The following is a 20,272-nucleotide window of genomic DNA, read 5'->3' as shown; positions in this document are numbered from 1 at the left end:
TCCTCTCAGTAGGGATTTCCCACAAAGAATGGGTTGGACACAGAGTTGCATGGAGCAGAACTCCACAAATTGGACACTTGCGTTTTCACCTATTCTTCCCTTGCAGACCTTAGAAATTGACTCCAGAGAAAGGGGAAACTGCAGGAAGTGGCAACGGAGGCTGTCATAGATGCCATCTCATGCCAAAGATTGTGGGTGCCCACAATATAAAGGACCAGGAGGAGGAGGAAGAGGAGGAGCCAGCAGAGTTAGACATGGCGGCTCCTCCTCCCTCACATGAAGAAATGGGGACAGTGGGGAACAGATTCCCTTTTGTCCATTGACTTGGGGCGGTGGCCCCCACAAATATATTATTGTGGGTGCTGAAGCAACCACGGCCCCCCGGAGTTGGCACCAGTGAAGGTTGTAGAAGGAAGGGGAAATCAGTGGAAATTATCCTCCCCATCGCCTACTGCCAATTGCAGGAGTCTTCACTATATCCAAATTTCTTCCAAGAAAGGAACGAACCTTTCTGTTTGCAGAACAGCTGGTCTGGATCTAAGTCATTGTATTTAGAGAGCACTTACGTCAATATTTCAAATTATTTTCTTTTCCCATGTTTCCATACACTACAAAGTTACAGGCTACAGCTACACCAGAAGGCACTGAAGTCTCCCTTGCATGGCAAGGTAGGTATTACATATCATGACCTTGATCATTTTTTCATTTTTAAAGAGATTTTAAAGGTGTTAATGGTTACATTAATTAGATCTTAAAATAAGATAATCAAGGAAGAAAGAGCAGAGAATATACTATTACTCTGAGATTTCTGCCTCACAAACACTGAACAACTACTTCCACAATTTTACAGGAAAAGCAACAAATTACTATGTTCTACTTGCAGGGTATTTGGGGCTTGGTGGAAAGACATGCGTTAGCGTAGCATGGAATATCAGAATATCTGAAGCGTTGCAGTTCATTAATATTCTGGTATGAATCCATTTCTCACCTCAGCATCTTGATTGCCACAACTTTGCTTGCCCCTCTGCAGAAAGTTTGACCCCACAGTCACATGGAATGCTCTGGCAGAAGGAAGAAATGTATGCAGCTCTAGTACTGAACCTCCTCCTTAGTCATCCCTAGGTTGCAACATGAAAGGAGTAAGAAATCAAGTGTGCAACAGCACAGAGCAACAGTCTGAAATGGAACTTAGAGAGAGAGAGCACACTGTCCCCAGCGTGTGTGGTTTTTTTCCTAATGCCAAAAAAGCGTCTGTGCCCCAATACTATAGACACACAGACACTCACGATCTAGGAAGTGGAAACACAGGTAGTAAGATCCGAGCCCACTGAAAACTCCCCAGGCAGCACAGTCCACTAACTTTAACAATAACCACTATGTGGTAAACACATTCCCTCATCTCACCAACTCCCCGAGGATCTAATGCAAAGCAGAACAACCCAGAGCTTATTAACCTGTAACTCTATGCGAAAAGATGCATCAAATGTTTCTGTGTTGCATCACTTCTTCCACCTGCTTCATTCCCTCTCAGAAACAACTCTTGACTGCTTTAGCCCCTGAATACAGCTTGTAGACCATATTCTAGGACACACACACACACAAACCCTAAACCTTTCCCCATCTTTCAACAGAAACCAAAACCACTTATATTCAAGGTAAACAAGTGATAGCAAGTTTGAAAATTAAACTAGCCTTGTGGCACCTTAAAGACCAACAAATTTATTTCCGCATACGCCTCTACAGACTAGAGTCTACTTCATCAGATGCATGAAGTGTTATGAAATGAGGCCAGAGAAAAATGAAATGTATAAAGTACAGAGACTGTGATAATAACATTATCAGTGACTGTTTTAAACATATTCACTCTGATTCAGTCTATACAGTAAGTCTGTAACTTATGCACATTTAACCTGTGTGCATTCAGATTTATGTGCTTGGCAAAATAATTGAAAACAAAAAAGGGGGGAAGAAAGAGGATGGGCATCCAGGAAAAAAGATTTTGGCAATCCCATCCACCATTGATCCCAATGTATTTTGACTATATGTGACTTTGGCTTTAGGTGCAATCCCTGGAATGTAACCCTCATGTAAGTTGCAGGCTTACTGTATACATATTTTTTAAACTCAGGAATTGAACATGAAAAAAGAATGTATTTTAGAGACAAAAAGCTCTCTGATATTTTTAAATCTAGCTCAGTTATTGTTGGTATAAATATTTCAGTTTAGAAGGAGTTCTATGTAATTATCCTAAAAACCAACAGGTGTTCCTTTTATGAACGCTTTTTAAAAGGGCACCATACCCCATTTTTCGTGGAAGTACGGTATTTCCTTCATTGCACCTGTATATTATGTTTGAAGCCGTTTCCTTTCCCTATTCACCCTATATTTAAAGAGAACAAAGAGTAGTGCAATTCAGAGAAAACTTAAGGCACACCTAAGTCCCATTGAAACTACCGGGACTTAAACACATATGGATATGAATGGGATTTAGGCATACCTTGTAAGATTTACAGGACTACACCCAATAGCATTTTCTCATATTCATGAAAGTTAGCTAACCATACCAGTGTAGGAAACAAGCACCAAGGGGGGAAATAAACAATCCAACAGTACTGTGAAATTCTAAATATACAGGCAGCCGAAGGAGAGATCAGCAGGAAGCAGAATGGCAGGTAACAACAAAGGATGCATTTTAAAGTTCAGTCCTCTTGTGAAAAGAGTTAGGTGCATTTATGGTGCCCTTTGTAACAAACCTTTTTTTATTTCCAAGAGTACAGGTTGTACCGTTGTGAGAAAGACGTGCTGAGTGGAAAAGCTGCTGTTGCTATTCATGCAAGATCAGTCTAGCATCCCAGTTATCCTCCTATAAGCAAAATGGGGGCAGCCAGAAAGTCTCATCAACCTTTTCCAGCAAGTTCAAAGGCTCCTTTCTCCTCTTCCGAAATTCAAAACTACCAGGGTTTTTTTTCTTTCTCTTGACACACAAGATGCTCTTAATCTCTCAGATAGAATACGGGTCTCAGCCTCCACCCTGGCAGGTAGGTGTGACCTGAATTCTGAACTGGTCTTCCCTGCCGATGAATTAGTATCAGCCGTTAGCAGTCAAGCCAAATCTAAAGGCAGTTTTTTAAATGGCAGTACTGCATGGTCCTACACAGTATTTTTTAAACTCTTTTTTGTTATCGGCATGCATTACTACCCACTCTTAACTTCTTGGATGGTCCATCATTATGCATTTTTTAACTTCTTTGAACATTATGTCGCCATTTCCACTTCTGAAGAATATACACATATATAGCCAAGGATTTTCTTTCAGCAGGAACTCAGTTCTGACATCTCTCAGGTGGACACCATTGTCGTTAAAAGAGAACAAGGGAGGCCTTTATGGTGAGCATATATCACTGCATATAGCAGGAGCTGACACAATAGTCATCTTATGTGTGTAGCAGACTGCCAGAGGCATAAGTAGAGCATCAGACCTAAAACGGATCACATTGCCAGAGACTCTCACGCACTATTTAAACACAATGTTCCCTGTTTTACTGAAGTACTGTACAAATGTTTTACAGCATATATGATTTTTTTCTGAATTAAAAATTGGAAGTATGCTTCATTCTTACACAGCTGGGTAATTTCAGAGGGTGTAGAAGTCAGAATTACCCACCTTGAGTGAAAGCAATCTGCAGTTTCCAGATGAGTCACTAATCAGGGGGTACATGCTGATTTGTGGGAGAAAGCTGTAAAGCTCAATGATGGGATGCCTGCTTGCATACAGAAGGTTCCAGGTACCTCCAGGTTAGGGCTGAGAAAGAAACCAATCTGAAACCCTAGAGACTTACTGTCTGTAAATGCAAATAAACTGAACTAGATCAACCAATGGTATAATACAGCTTCTTAGATTCTTGGAAAGCAGCAAACCCACAACAGTGGATCATGCATGGTCTCCACTGAACAGAGGCTATCCTGCTGCATCTCTGCTCAAAGTGATTGACCAAACCAGCTACACTTGACATAGAGGCCGATTGGAATGATGCAGTGCCAGATCTGAAGATCATACAGAGATGCAACACAATTTCATCCTGTGGGGGTAATTTGGAATCACAGGAGCCTTTGACGTAATTGGATACTGTTAACAGCACACTTGGGGAAGTCCACAAACCAACAATAATAAATGGGGGGGGGCCTAAATCCTGAGATTGCACAGAAGACAGGGTGCATAGCTATATAATGGTCTTAAGCTAGTTGAACAAGTCATTCCTTCTCCTCAACGTACCTGAGCAAAAGTTGCTGCACATAAAATAACGACTCTGAGAAAGAACATTACAGCAAGGGAGATAGCAACCTGGCCCATCTATCAGCCAATGGAGGAGAAGCTGCAAGGATCTTGCTTTGCCACTCCCTTCTAAAAAGAACACTTATAAGAACGTTGTAATTAAGAAGAAATCCCTGAGTATGCTTTTTCTTTCTTTCATCCTCCCTCCTAATCCTTTTTTCCTTTTGTGCCATTTCCGTTAGGCTGTAACCCTGATGGCAAAGATGCTAATCCTGAAGACAGGGACAACCTCACTGATTGCTGTAAACCAGGGGTGGGGATAGGATCTGCTTAGCAGGGTGGCTCTTGCAATTCCCCAGTCCCCGTGCACCACTTCAACAAGTGGGCAGGGCCACCTGCCCTCTTTCCAGAACCCCCAGTGGCACCAGGTTGTGGGTGTTTTCCACATCTAGGTGCAAAAGGTTAGGTCACAGAAGAGCAGAAAGCGATACCCCAGGTCCAAGGTCAGGGCCCACAGCAGTAAGAGGTAAGTCAGGTCAAGACACAATTCAGGGTCAGGGAAATTCAGTATGAAGATCAAAGTGGCTGCCGAAGCTGATGAATAGGTATTGATCCAGCAACTCTTCAGCAGAGACTGGTAAATTTATATAAGATCTTCTTTGAGCCCCACCATCTGCACAGCTGCCAGCCATCCGGGCTAACAAGGCTCAGGTCTACTCATGAAAAGCAGCCCGCCTCACAAGCAGTCCGCTACTGAGGAGAGCCTGGCTCTCAGACAGGCACTGCGGTATTTAAAGGTAAAAAGGTAAAGGACCCCTGGATGGTTAAGTTCAGTCAAAGGCAACTATGGGGTTGCGACACTCATCTCGCTTTCAGGCCGAGGGAGCTGGCGTTTGTCCACAGACAGCTTTCTGGGTCATGTGGCCAGCATGACCAAACCGCTTCTGGAGCAATGGGACACAATGACGGAAGCCAGAGCACACAGAAACGCCATTTACCTTCCTGCCACAACAGTATCTATTTATATACTCACACTGGTATGCTTTCGAACTGCTAGGTTGGCAGGAGCTGGGACAAAGCAATGGGAGCTCACCCCGTCATGCAGATTCGAACTGCTGACCTTGTGATTGGCAAGCCCAAGAGGCTCAGTGGTTTAGACCACAGCACCACCTGCATCCCTTACTGCGGTGTTTAAGTCATTGCCCCGTCATATAACTACATGAGCTGGCGCTCTTTAGGTACTCTCATCTCTGCCTCACAGTTCTGGTCTTGCTGAGGAGAGGGTAGGGGATCCCCACAGTCATAGAGCCTGGACTCCAGGTCCTCTTCCAAAGAGAACTACTACTACAGCAGCAGCAGCATGATACTGCCCATCAATCACCTGGCTTGCAGAAGTCTTGCTTTGGTTTGAGCAAGGATCACTTGCACTAAGGAACTCCATGGTGCATCTCAGCAGGGCTTGCTAAAACCACCGAGCGATGCTTGCAAGCAAGCCCCTGCAGAGTGAGATCTTTTGCATCTCCAGCTTGAATTCAAACTGGTAACTCAAAGGAAGAATCTGTGCTCCCGATTATTATTTGCATCAAAAGGTTGTGCTTTTAAAATGCTGCACCTTTTCCCATTGCTGTGCAGCGAGTGCTCGCTGTTAATCTTCCTTTTAGTCACAGCCGTGGGGGAAAGTGGCCATGGTTTGTCCAAAACGGCTTGGCAAGCCGAATTCGGCCCATGGACTTGAGCACCACCACCCCAGTAAGTGTTCTGCAAGTCTTTTTGGCTGAAGAGCAGAGTTAAAATCATTTAATTTATTTCATTCTCACTATGACTCGTTTCTTATGAAATTTCTTTAAACAATTTAACAATAAAAATATGCATAGATGAAAGGACTAGGTTAATACATATTAATGAGGGGTTAAACAAACAGGCTGATGTCAGCTCCATGACAGCAGTCCACACAAGCAGAGAGGTGTCGTGGGCACCCTTGACCTTGACACGCAGTACAAAAGCCAACCTAATCCACTCTGGGGTAGGTGGGTGTGTACCCTTTCAGAGGTTGACCCCTTTCTACCTTAGCACCAAAAAGTATATGTATGATCATACAGCAGTTTAAAGAAAACTTTTCCCTTTTCTTTCTCATATTCTGTGCTCACAACATACTCATTCTCTCTAGCAGATAAGTGCAGAAGTTTGCAATTTTCCCCGTAGTGAGGAACGCTCTTCTCCTAACTTGGCAAAGCTAAAACCTCGCAGAAATGTAATTCTACTACCAGTGGGCTATCTACCACGCTACTTTCCCTTATGAAACCACCCTGCAAAGGCTAAAGTAGTTTGAGGGTGTTACAGGACTAATCATCTAGATGAGCATTCATTTTGGATATCAACAACAAAAGTTTTAAGGCTGCATTTAATACATTTTTGGCAATTATTAAATACTTGTAAACTAAAAAAAAGTGCAAACATAAGAACAGTTTGTATTCCATTAATCATAAAGTAAATAAGCTAGATGAAGCTGAAAAGCAGTTAATTCAAAGTATTCTTAAAAGAACAGAAATTCATGTCGATCACTGGAGCAAATAATTACACCAAATATACTGTTATAACCCCCAATGTAACACGTTCTGTGGAGGGAATGAAAGCTGCTTAGCACTGAATGCTAGCTATTTTTCACTAAACATATCCTATAACCAGAATGAAGGTTGTTTTCTGCACTATGGATGCAACAAGCAAAAGTGACGGACCACCTGATGGAACTAAATACAACAGAACAATGTTTGCACAGCTCAGTGTTATTTGCCTGCGTAAACAAGAAATCCATTAACACATTACAAAGTTATCCTACAAGTTAAATCAATAGCAGCACTTTCTCTCCAACTGCTTACCTGCATAAGTATTTTGTTTTGCCAGATTCAGTAAAACATGAAGGGCTACAAGCGTTTAGAGACAAATCCCTCACCTTGCCAATCAACTGAGGAGGAATAAAAGCAAAAGGCTAGTACTTTCAAGTTCACAGCAAAGGGTTCCAAAGTACCGTAATGTTGAGTCCATTCAAGTTAAGAGGCACAGCTAAGAGGCACAGCCTTTTCAGAAAGTCAGACGTCATGCTATGCTACTGTGCTGTCTCAAGTGTATGCACAATATTGCCTTGGGCCCTGCAAATGATCCCGGTTTCTGCCTCTGAATGATTTCACAGTCAAAGGAGAAAGCACCACTATGAGTTGCTAGGAAACAGGAAGGGAGTTCCTGACCTGAATTCTTAGAGTAGAGGATGTTGCCCAGGAAGCTTATACAGTCTTCCCAGTTCCTTGGAAATAAAGGATATATAAACCCTTGTACATATCCTGAAAAATAACTTGGGAGCCTCAAAACGAAATTACAAACTTAATAACAGGCTTTGTGCAAAGAAAAAACAACAGGTATCATGCAGGGATTTGCTTTGTCAATTTGAAAAAGAACTAAATTAGGGGGAAATTCCACTAGGATTAAATGTTTGCACTTATTTTTTTAACAGTTTTATTGTTTTCCTGTGCCTTTTCCCTAAATCTGTCATCAGCAACTGCTTTTGATGGAAGGCTAATCTGTGAAAAAGGCCACAACTCCCACTACCCAAAGTTACCTGTTAGTACCCAGTGACGTCGCAACAGGGAGGCATGGGGGGCGGCACGCCTCGGGTTCCATGCCTGCGGGGGTGACAAGAAGTCACCCCCGCGGGGGCTCATGGCAGCGCAAGCAGCCATCACGCTACCGCAGCCGCCTTTGGAAGATTCTCTGTTCGTGGTTATAGCCACGAGCAAAGGATCCCGACGCCGGCAGCAAACCACTAAGTACAGCACATGTTTGGCGTCGCACGCATGCACTGTACGTAGTGGCGACGCTCATGCACTGTATAGCAGTTTGCTGCTAGCACCTGGATCCTCTGCTCACGGCTGGAGCCATGAATGGAGGCTCCTCCGTTCGCAGCTGTAGTGGCGCCGGAGGGATCCCGGCACCATCTGTACGGCGCTGGTGGCAAACCGCTATACAGCGCATGTGCAACGTCGCTACGTACGGCGTATGCACCGCACATGCACCCTACGTCATGATGCCCGCCCCAGGTGTCACGACGCCTTCCTTCGCCCCTTTTGGTACCCAAATAATTTCAGAAATGTCTCTCCCTCTCTGCCCTTCTCTTGTTTCTGTATTGGCAATGGGGGGCAGATTTTACACAGGGATTTGTACCTGCTGACCCCCATCCCAAACACATTGGCTCATACAGTATATAGCAAACCATTAACTACAGTTTACTGTAATGTCTGAAATTTGCCAAACACACCAGCCACCTGCTTTTAGGGAAATAAATCATGATCAGAAAGTCAAGAACCTTGGGTTATCATTTTGGTGTGTTTGGAGCAAAACAAACCACGATCCCTGGTTTGGATGTAGTATCAGAGTGCACTTATTAACTCTGAACTTGCTCAATTAACTTTGAATTGAACAGATTTAAAAATAAGAGCATTGCAACTAGACCGTCAAACTCACTTGCTTAGAAACAAGTATATATCCTGGAATCTGTGGAATTCAAGTGAAGAAAGAACACAAGAAATTCCTTGAAATGATACAGAGACTATACAGTCCATCATTACAGTGCTTCACACACACACACACACACACACACACACACACACACACAGCTAAAACGACTTCTTCTTTTCACCAATTCTGATGTTTCTGCTTGCACATGAGAATAATGTATTGACACAACATTATACAGTGGTAACTTGGGTTACATACGCTTCAGGTTACAGACTCCGCTAACCCAGAAATAGTACCTCGCAGGAGGCCCGATTAGCTAAAGTGGTGCTTCAGGTTAAGAACAGTTTCAGGTTAAGAATGGACCTCCGGAACAAATTAAGTACTTAACCCGAGGTACCACTGTAATCCTAGTTCTTTCTACGGCCTCAGAAGTTCAGATAGCTGAGCAGAAAACCTTAGCACTGGAGTCCAATGTGAATTACATTCTTTCAACAAGTTCTAAAGTAATATATTACATAGCACATGTCAGCCCTGAATCCTCAACCGAAGAAAATTTTCATTAAAACTTGGAGCTCCAAAGTGTGAACAAGTAAAATGTAAGGCAAGTGACAAAGTGACATTGAACCAAAACAGACACTTTTACGGGGGGGGGGGGGGAGACCCACCCTTTTATTGGCACAGTGAATTGGAAAGATACTTCTACAGTAATTAAGATATGACATTACTCACTCACATATCACTAATAAATTATTGAGAAATCTCCTTGGAGTTTGGATCCAGCCATGTGGAGCATTGATTCCCAAGCGATGAAATGTAACCAAGCAACACCGCCATTTTCGCTCTAGCCCATTGTTATTCAGACTTGGAAATAAAGAATAGCCTCTCAATTGCCACAAGAATAGCACTGAAAAGGTGCCAAAGACAAGCTGCCTGATTAAAAGATTTCATCATTCTAGTGCTATAATAGGAAAGTTCTTAAACGGAAATTTAATAGAATATACTTCTCACTAAAATGAGAAAAGGGTTCCTCATAAAAGCAGATAATCATGTGTGTTTTTTTACAGACAGAGTATCTGTAATTTATCCAACGCAAATAGTGCAACGTATTGAATTATTCATGGAGACAGTGAGACAGAAATAGGGTTTCTTGATAACTCAATTACTAAGTGTTATGGAGAAAATAATTATACCCATCCTTTCTCACATACTTTCCACAAAAACATAAATTTAGAAGCCGCACCTGGGACAGTTTGTTATGATTTATATCCCAGGTTTTTAAGCTAAAAGGTACAAAAGTGACTTACAAGAATTTAAAAAAAGACACAATATAAAATAATCCTACACAAAAAGCCATAATGAAAGCAGAGTTCAAAAATAATATGGTATTGGAAGAAACCCTAGTATAGAGTTCAAATCAGTCTCGTGGACGCAAATAAATCTGCAGCAATACAATTATTTTTCCAATATTTTTCCACTACTACACCCACTCTTCTATGACATGGCCCTAAAAAATGTCTAAACTATCCTCTGAATTCCATACCAATAGTTCATAAGCAAAATTATATAATACTGTAATGCATTTGCACTGAGACAAAAAGATAAAAACAAAAGAGCCTTGGTCTAATTCTCATCCGTGTGGCTGTTTTTTTACATGATAGATTTCTTCAGGTCTCATATATTTGCACCCAAAATCTCTGTTCAGATATAGGCATAGCTGTCAAGTGTCCCTTATTTGAAGGGACAGTCCCTTATTCCAGTGCCATGTCCCGCTGCTGTCCCTTATTGATGGATGTCCCTTAAATGATGTCCCTTAAATTTCAAAGGAAGCAGCTCCTCTCCCTCCCTCCCTCCCTGCCGGCCAGGGAGGAGGAAGGCTCCAACTGTGTTGCTTGGCTGTTTTGCTCTCCCAATAAGAAGTCTAAGACCCGGCTGCGGGTCCCTTATTTTGGCTGCTGGTCCCTTATTTCCAAGGCTGCTAGTCCCTTATTTTCAAATCTGTAAATTGACAGCTATGGATATAGGGCTCAATTAGACTAGATCCTTGCATACTTAAGTGTAGCAGACAAACTTTCTCTAATCATGAGCTATACAAGAGAAACAATTTTGCATGTGAAAACTGGCCCACACTCCACCAATCAGCAGATAGCATTCATGGCTTAAAGGGCTATGCTTATGACCTGAAGCCTTATGCTTCTATGATAATTCTGAAGGCACTTCAGGGGAAAGATTGGGGGGGCACTTAGTCCTGGGTAGATGATGTATATAATTTATTGAGGGATACAGCTGCTCACCTGGTCAGTATGCATTCCTGTGAATAAGCTCACTTCTTTCACTCCTGAGCCTGAAAGTCTTCAGAAGGGCAAAGCCCCCTCTTACATGTGTCAGATTTTTATACTTAATTTGGGGTTCTCTCCCCACCCCGCCAAATGAAGTTTGTCACATTTTTCTTCCACTGTCTGAAACAGCTTGGGCTATTTATCACTGGCAGTGTTTGAAATAAATAGATCACCTCGGGCAAAACATTCATTTTGACTGTGGATATTCTTCCTAACAAAGACAGGTTCATTTAATTGTTTTCCATTTTAATTCCCGTAATATTCTCAAGTCTTTCTTTTGCCTGTGAGTCTAGATTTTTAGCTATCATTTTTGTTTTTTTCTTATTTATATAGAATGCTGCTAAGTTGCCAATTTTTGTTATAGTTTGCATTGTCCTTGGCAGAGCCGTCTTTACCATTGGGCTTAGTGGTGTGTTGCGCCAGGGCGACGGCCTCTCAGGGGTGCCCCAGCGAGTGAGGGAGCTGTGCAGCTTTGCCAGCGACTTCCCCTTTCCCTGCACACCTGCCAGTTGCGCCCCGACAACCATATGGCTGGCGGGCACACAGCTTCCCTCCCAAGCCTCTGCAGGGATTGCTCTCCCGCAGTGGGATGGGGGAAAGTTGTGCCCCTCCCCATGGCTGGCATCCCCCCCATCCTTGATAATTTGGGGGTGCTGGGTGGATATTTGCACCCCGGCGCTGCATCTGCTAAAGATGGCCCTGGTCCTTGGGACGCTTTCCATTGGATTTTCCAACGTCAACTCAATAGGCTACCCCTGAACACAAGTATGTTACCTATTTCCCCGTGATGTTGAGGCATCTAAGCTGATTTATTATGAAAGAATTCCAGTTTATCTGGATTGTGGTCACAACACAAGCAACATCTCTGTCATGCCATAAATAGTTTGTGTCATCATAGCAATTTCTCACATTAATCTGCACATCTGTTCTGCTGTGACTAATTGTACCTTGTCTCTCACTCCTCTGCATATCACTTTGTAAGGGCACAGCATTAGAAACACCTTAAAACACTTTAAATAAATAAAGAATATTTATTTATTCAAACTTACTCTCCCCTGAAAAAAGGAGGACAATTCATTTATAAACACTTAAAACAGCTTCACAAATTTTCAAGCTTAGTAAGCTGATCATGTAGGTTTACAGTGCATTGTTATATTAGTTTATTTGATGTGGCAAAAAAGCATAGAGCTATCAGGGTGATTATTTGAACCTTTTTATCTCCTACTTACAATGAAACAGAAGGAAATCTCATTGGAAGTGTTTGCAATCCAAAGGCAAGTAAGTGGTAAGTAAGCTATTAACTTATGTACGTCTTGTTCCTCCACACAAGGAGAAAAGAAGGTTATGTGATTTTTAAATTTTTTTTAGGTCGTTCTGAAATGTCTCCAGTTAAGGGTAACACATAAGCTTTAAACTAAGGACATGCATGGAATGGCTTTGCCCCTTAAGTAAATGAGTCCCTTGAGCGAACCTAGTTCTGCAGTATTCAATGGGCAATTCTGTGAGACCTAACTGAGATATCAATCTTGCTTCTATACTGAACCCGTAAGCCAAAAACTACATCTTGAGAGTGCTACAGATTTGTATGATCAGTCATCTCTATAGAAAGGTTGTGGACTCCTCTTCACTGGAGGTTTTTAAGCAGAGCTGGATGGCCATCTGTCATGGATGTTTCAGCTGAGATTCCTGCATTGCAGAGGGTTGGCCTAGATAACCCTTGGGTCCCTTCCAACTCTACAATTATATGAAAAGTTGGCCATATAACCTGTCTTAGTCAAAGGTAGGTTACATGCACTCTGCTCCAACTGCCAGTTACCTTGCTAAAGGGAGGCACACTGGGGCCTCTGTCACTTGCAGAGACCAAGAGCCACTGGGAGCCTGGGAGCCTGCACTCATTACTGCATACCAGGAAGCGCATCATGGCAAATGGGAGCTCAGCCTGGCCCCTTCCATCAGCCACTGAAAGTGAACCTGCTCCCTCCACCATTCATTTCCTACTGCAGGTTACAGATAGCCTTATCTTTTAGTATCTGTACAGAACACAGAAAACATTAGGTGCTTTAATGTGTATAACAAATAATAGCAAATGTTCCCTATGACACAGCACGCTAAGTTCCCCTGCCCCACCGTGAAGCAGCCTCTCCTTGGTTTTGACACTACGTAATTTTGAACTCCAGTATGGCAAGAGGCAGCTAGGCAAAGTCTCAACTTGTCTGGACAGTCACTTTCCCTTTAGAGATGTTTGCTGTGAGGTGACATTTTAGGAGAACTGGAGCACATCTGAGAGCTGTTTTGTTTTATTATTGCTAATGTGTGAATGGGAGCAGATCTAGATTTTTTAAAAAAGATAAAAAACTGCTGAAAGTACAGTAAGTTATCAAGGAATGTTTCGTATTTGCAGTGTCACTTAACTACTATTCAAATTGCCATTCCACCCCACCCCCCACCCCTGCTGAACTGGACTTAGGAGTACCTGAAGGAGCATCTCCATCCCCATCGTTCAGTCCAGACACTGAGGTCCAGCTCAAATGGCCTTCTGGTGGTTTCCTTGCTGTGAAAAGTGAAGTTACAGGGAACGAGGCAGAGGGCCTTCTCAGCAATGGTGCCCTACCTGTGGAACGCCCTCCCATCAGATGTCAAGGAGATAAAGAACTACACAACTTTTAGAAGACACCTGAAGGTAGCCATGTATCGGAAAAATTTCAATATCTGATGTTTTATTATGTTTCTATATGTGTTGGAAGCCGCCCAGAGTGGCTGGGGCAACCCAGCCAGATGGGCGGGGTATAAATAATAAAATAATAATAATAATAACTACCTGATAGCTTGAAAAATCAACTGACATTAAGTCATGCAGCCTAACATTACTGCTCTGAAACATGAATTATTTGAAGTGTTTAGCTGTGCAATTTTCAAACTAGGATAATAATAGATCAAACACTAGGGACTGAATCAGCTGGGTTTACTTACTCTCATACCCTGGCCCTTACTAAAAGGAAAATAATACTCAGTGCATAAGCCATTTTCTAAGGAAAGCTAGCTATCGTGTCCCTGATACATCCTCAGCATGCCCAAAGGACTGGCATCCTTTCTGAAATTAGGAAGCTGTAAAGCACCAATGATTGCTTAAGGTATTTTCATGTTGTGGCCTTAAACAGGCATGTCCAGTTCTAAATTAACCTCCACTCCCCAGTATGTATTCTGGAATACTGTTATTTTTAAAATAAGGCTGAGGGTACCAGCATGACAGTTTACTACCAGTGGTTTCACTGAGATGATGAACAATTATACAGGTGCCTTGTTATTAAGTGCCTTTGGTTAATTGTTTGGTACTGAATACCTAAGAGCCATTTACATCATTTTAAAGTAAAGTACTGTACTGTACAAAAAGTACTTAAATTTAAATGTACAGTGCTTGTTATTAATGGCATATACACATTTAAATAGATGGGTTTCCCCACAGTAAACGCAAAAGTGGAGGTCTGATCCCTTTCCAACAGCTGTTTCCACAACTGCTAAAGAGAAAACCTAGCCGCTGGGACATGCACAGCAATTGAGAATGCATTTCTATTATGCTATCTAAAAGGGTTATTTTGGTTATTTAGTTTTTAAAAAGTAATGTGTGGTTTGGCCTTTAAGCTGGCTATATGCACCGGAGTGCAAAAATGCCATGTTGGGGACTTCTAACATAATGTCCCATTTCTAAAAGTTCATGATAGTGCATTTCTCAGATGAGCACAAAACATGCCAGAAGAAAGCACAGAGTGGTCAATCCCCAGTCATTCCCTCCCCGATTCAAAGAACCACCTCAGCATGATTATGCTATTCAAGAAACATCTAATAATTGGAGGTTCATCATTCTCTTGATCAGTCCTGTATTCCAAAGTGCTAAGTGAATCCGTCTCTGAATCATTTTGCAGCATCAAGACAATTCAGGTACAGAATGTCCCCCTTTACCACAAGAAGTCTGCCTAGCACCTACAGATAGTATTTTTTTAAAAATAGAATCACAGAACTGTAGAGTTGGAAGGGACCCCAAGGGTCATCTAGTCCAACCCCCAGAACTAAGGAAAGCCTCTTATATCGTTTTAATGTTGCAATTAATTTAGTACTAAAAGGATTTACTGTATTTTTCGCCCCATAGGACGCGCCGCCCTATAGGATGCACCTAGTTTTTTGGGGGGAAAATAAAGAAAAAGAAATATTTCCCCCCCAGGCACGGGGCTGGCACGAGGGAAGCCTGAGCTTTCCCCGACCCCAGAACAGCCTGCTATCCACAAGCCTAGGGAGCCGCGCCGGTCTCCCCAAGCTTGCAGACAGCTGTGCGAAGCCCGGGGGCGCTCTTCAGCGCACCTGAGGCTTCGGGATGCAGGCAGCTCTGCGCAACCCTCCGGAGCCCGCCACGGCTTGGCGCCAGGCTCCGGAGGGTTGCGCAGAGCTGCACGGAGCCCGGGGCAGGCAGCTCTGCGCGACCTGCCCGAGGCCGGCACGGCTTGGCGCCAGGCTCCGGAGGGTTGTGCAGAACTTCCTGAAGCCTGGAGAGCGAAAGCCTGTATTCGCCCCATAGGATGCACCCACATTTCCCCTTCATTTTTGGAGGGGGAAAAGTGTGTCCTATAGGGCGAAAAATACGGCAATCTCAGCTGGATGTATGTTTTAGCCTTATGAAATTACTTACACCTTTATGTCAGTGGATATGTTCAGAGCTGCAATTGTGTTACCTCGGTGTGTGTTTGTATTGAAAAATGTTGTTAAGCTATTATATTTGCTCATTGAATATTGTTATCAAGAAACTAACAAATATATATAAACATACAAAGAAGCCCAGGTGTAAACAATCAGTATAAACCAAAAGGGAAAAATTAGAAATTACAGTAAGGAGATAAGCTACTTGACCTGAAGATCCTCTGAGAAAGATCAATTCATTTGAAAAATATTTCTCTTTACAAAGAAAACAACAACTGATAATAATAATAATAATAATAATAATAATAATAATAATAATAATAATTTATAATAATTTATTTATATCCCCCCCATCTGGCTGGGTTTCCCCAGCCACTCTGGGCGGCTTTTAACAGAATATTAAAATACAATAGTCTATTAAACATTAAAAGCTTCACCTAACAGGGCTGCCTTCAGATCTCTTCTAAAAGCCTTGTAGTTGTTTTTCTCTCTGACATCTGGTGGGAGGGCGTTCCATAGGGCGGGTGCCACTACCGAGAAGGCCCTCTGCCTGGTTGCCTGTACTTGGCTTCTTGCAGCAAGGGAACCGCCAGAAGGCCCTTGGCACTGGACCTCAGTGTCCGGGCAGAACGATGGGGGTGGAGACATTCCTTCAGGTATACTGGACAGCGGCCATTTAGGGCTTTAAAGGTCAGCACCAGCACTTTGAATTGTGCTGATAGTTTGTGTTTAAAACAAGACACTGTAAAAAACTAATCTGCCAGCAAAACAAGGAAGCAACATTCCTGTTTCTGTGCCAGATCAGGATAAAAGTACTTTTCCTCCCATGATAAGCCTACCATGAGGTCTTTTCTTCAATGATTACACAGCTAGAAGGCAAACAAATATAAGAATGTCCTGTTTTTTCTCCTAATCTTTGCCCTGTGAAAACTGCTGATTGAGAGTTCTGCTCGAGAATTTGCATAAATGCAAAACAAGTTGGAGATTTCAGGTGGTTATAAGTGGAAGCAATCTGCAACCCAATGAGTTGTGAGATAAATATTTGGATAGGGCAATTGAATTGCATCATTATATTTCCTCAGAACATCTGTGGATTACTTTGTTCACAATCTATGCAATAGAAAACATATAACACATAACTTTGCACGGCAACTCATAAGCAAAGACACCACTTAATAAGAAGTGCTGAACCTTAGGAGGATAATTCTGTATATGGAGATTTAGCTTTCAAATGTATATTACATTCAGGCCTCAATAAGTTAAAATAAATCAAATCCAAAACATTTTATCACTTTTGTACAACTTAGTCTTATGCACATCTTGCTTAAGTATAATGTGGAGATGGGGAACCTGTGAACCTCGAGTTCTTGCTGGACTATAGCTCCCATCTTTCCCACCTACTATGTTGGCTGGCACTGATGGGAGTTCGAGTCCAACAACAGCTGGAGGTCACAGATTCCCCACTCCTGATTTAATGAATGCTTGAATACAGTGCAAATTTGATAATCCATAACATCATGGGCATAGCTAGGGGGGCGGGGGCAGCTGCCCACCCCCAATCAGGTAAGTAAATAAAAATACTTAATACTGACCAATTAACACAGATAACTCGGTTTGCCCCTCACAAAGCCTGCTCCCTCTAAAAAAAAAAATCCTGGCTCTGCTCATGCATAACATACCAAATACAGTACAGCTGTCCAGTTATATATTAAATGTATCAAATGAACTCTAAGGTCCGCTTCTTATATGAATTTGGCATGCATGGGCAATGACCGATTTACAATGACCAACTGGCGTGTGACCGCGCACATCGTGGCAACCCAGACATGGCCGGGAAAGGGGATGGACGATGACTCAAAACTCAACTCCTGCACAAATCAGGAGTTGACTGTATTCATTGAGTATCCCATAGCCACACATATGCTATGTAAATAACACAGTGCAATACACAAATGAATTGACCCCATTTTATTCTGCGGAGGAATCAGATCTACATAAGCATTTCTTTGCACATACAGATAGGTTAACCTGCATGGAAACTAGAGCAATTGAAATCTTAAGCTTTGTCGCTATCTTGGGTGCTTTATACTATCAGCTTAAAATGTTTTGATGTTTTGTTCTGGTACAAGAGTTTAGGGAACAAGAGTTCAGGGAATGAAATACTATGATGAAAAATGTAAACTGAAATGATAAAGAGAATGTTGAACATCAGCATCCACCTACACTAAAACCTCATACATCGGAAGGGAAAAGGAAAAGGCTTCCAAAATACTCAGTGAGGGATTTACATAAACGGGACTGCTATTAGAGTTCCAACCTTAAAACACATAAACAGAACGGTCCCCAGAAGTAGGCCCTACTGAGTTCAGTGAGGCCTACTCCCAGATTAAGCGGGGCTAGGATTGCAGCCATAAATCCCATTGATTTCATAAAGTTGTTACTAAATAGCTGCTATGCAATGATGCTGATCATGAATCTGTGGTATACAAATTTAATTTGGACATTAAGATTGAAATAATGAAGATTCTCCTGCATACAGATTAATATATATATACTGTATATATATATTCTCTATAAATAAAATGTAGTTTAATAAAGATTGTTGCACAACCTTCTAACACTTTACGAAGATGTATATCAGTAATTCTCAGTATAGTACCTCAATGAACCTTACTTCCAAAATGGGTACGGAACTGGGTTACTAGTCCTGTGTCATACTAATTCCAAGCAGGTCTAACAGTTAAAAATGGTCAATGAAGTCATAGCTTTTGACCAAACAGCAAATGACTTCTAGTTAAAAACTTCATTCTTATAAATACATGGAGGAGTTTTTCATGATAGCATACATATAGCGAGACTTGCTTAGGGTCAAGGTGTAAAGGTTTTTTAACTTTCTCGTGCTACATGCAAAAGTGGATTAGCTCCATCAATAAGAATGAGGGTGGCACCTCCTCTTCTATTTGGGATTAATCCGTAATAACAGTTACAGTCAGAATGTGTATTTACTATCACTTAGGCTGAAATCCTATACACATTTACCTCAAAGTAATCCCTATTGAATTCAGCAGGACTTACTCTGAGCAGACAGGAATAGGATTGTAACTTTTATGCAGATTATTTACCACTGATTAAATCAACATGGATCAGAAATAATAACACGTGGTGTTAAAACACCCTTCCACGCATGTTTCTTCACAGCCTTCTACTAATAATCCCTGGTTATTATTATATGAAAATGAAAACCATTTAGCTAGCCCAGAGAGATACGATCTTCCACGACTGGTGTTTGTTTCCATCTACACAACGAAAAGGGGAAAAAGGAAACTCTGACCTGCCTATCTTTTGCTGGAAATGAAAAGGAGAATTGCCCCTTCCAACTGTATAGGGAAACCTTTAAATGTGTAATATAGCATATTATTATGTTTTTATATATGTTGGAAGCTACCCAGAGTGGCTGGGGCAACCCAGTCAGATGGGCAAGGTACATATAATTAAAATTATTATTATTATTATTATTATTAAACCACTCAGACAGTGAACACAAGAAGGTAGTTCCAGGATAACTAACCCAGGCTAAGGGATCTCAAGCATACAAACGAAAAACCCGTTTCAATTTCTGGCAAGAGGATGAGGAAGCATCCTATAGTGCTCTCACAGGGCTGTTATCCCAGAGGCCATTCACAGCTAAGAATAGCGCAGGTTGCAGGAAAGAAGGTCCCAGCACTTACCTGAAAGTTAAGTCCTGACTGAACTAAACGCGGAGAGGACTGGGCCGCGCGGAAGAGGAAGCCGAGGAGGTTTAAAAACTCCTGGCCTGCTCGCCTATGGCGGCGCTGAAAGGTGAAGCGCGCGCCAGGCAAGGCAGGTGCGCTGCTTGCAACTCCGCGGAAACTCGCCCTTAGCAACTAACTCCCTGAACTGCAACGCTACCCGGCCCTCCAGCCACCCACCTTGTCGCTTCACACGCACGCCAGCAACGCGGGGTCTCTCCAGTCAGCGGGCGAACCGGCTGCAACTGGAGGCGGGAAGGGAGCCTCCCAGGCACCTTGAGGAGGCGGAGTGTGTTGCCCCGGGCGGCGCTGCCAGCGAGGCGAGCCAGGCGCTCGAGGAGCGGCTCATTGGCTCTGGCTAGAGCCGGGAAGGGAGCGAGCGTGCCCGAGGCTCGCTTTAAGCAGCCCCGCCTGCCCTGGGACCGACCCTGCAAGGCAACGCAACCTGGCCTCGCCGCTCCTCCTCCCTGCGTTGCCGCCCAGGGCAGGAAAAGCCTCAAGAAAGCGGATAAAGCGCAGGGAAAGCTGGGACTGGGCTCTAGCTGTCCGCCGCGCCTCTCGTTTGGCGGGAGAGTGTAGTCGGTCACTTGGCTCCACGGTCTACTCGGAAGCAAGTCCCGTTAAGTTTGCTCCCATGTCCTCGGGTGGCAACCTCCGTTTGTCAGGTTCTTCGACAGCGTTTCAGTTCAGAGGAATTCCCA

General features: G+C 42.8%; 1 protein-coding gene across 5 annotated transcripts in view; it reads right to left on the bottom strand.

The window, feature by feature from the left end:
* Positions 1–20,160, bottom strand: part of CRACDL (CRACD like) — a 52,206-nt gene extending 32,046 nt beyond the window's left edge. The window contains exon 1 of one of the 5 annotated variants that reach the window (XM_081907771.1): positions 19,752–20,160. The gene's annotated coding sequence lies outside the window, so the exon portion shown is untranslated. The other 4 variants (XM_081907770.1, XM_081907768.1, XM_081907767.1 and 1 more) reach the window with 4 other exon arrangements.
* Between the last annotated feature and the right edge of the window lie 112 nt (positions 20,161–20,272).

The sequence above is a fragment of the Podarcis melisellensis genome (genome assembly GCF_964234715.1).
Source record: "Podarcis melisellensis genome assembly, chromosome: 4".
NCBI lineage: Eukaryota > Metazoa > Chordata > Lepidosauria > Squamata > Lacertidae > Podarcis > Podarcis melisellensis.
This window is presented reverse-complemented; position numbering and strand designations above follow the sequence as displayed.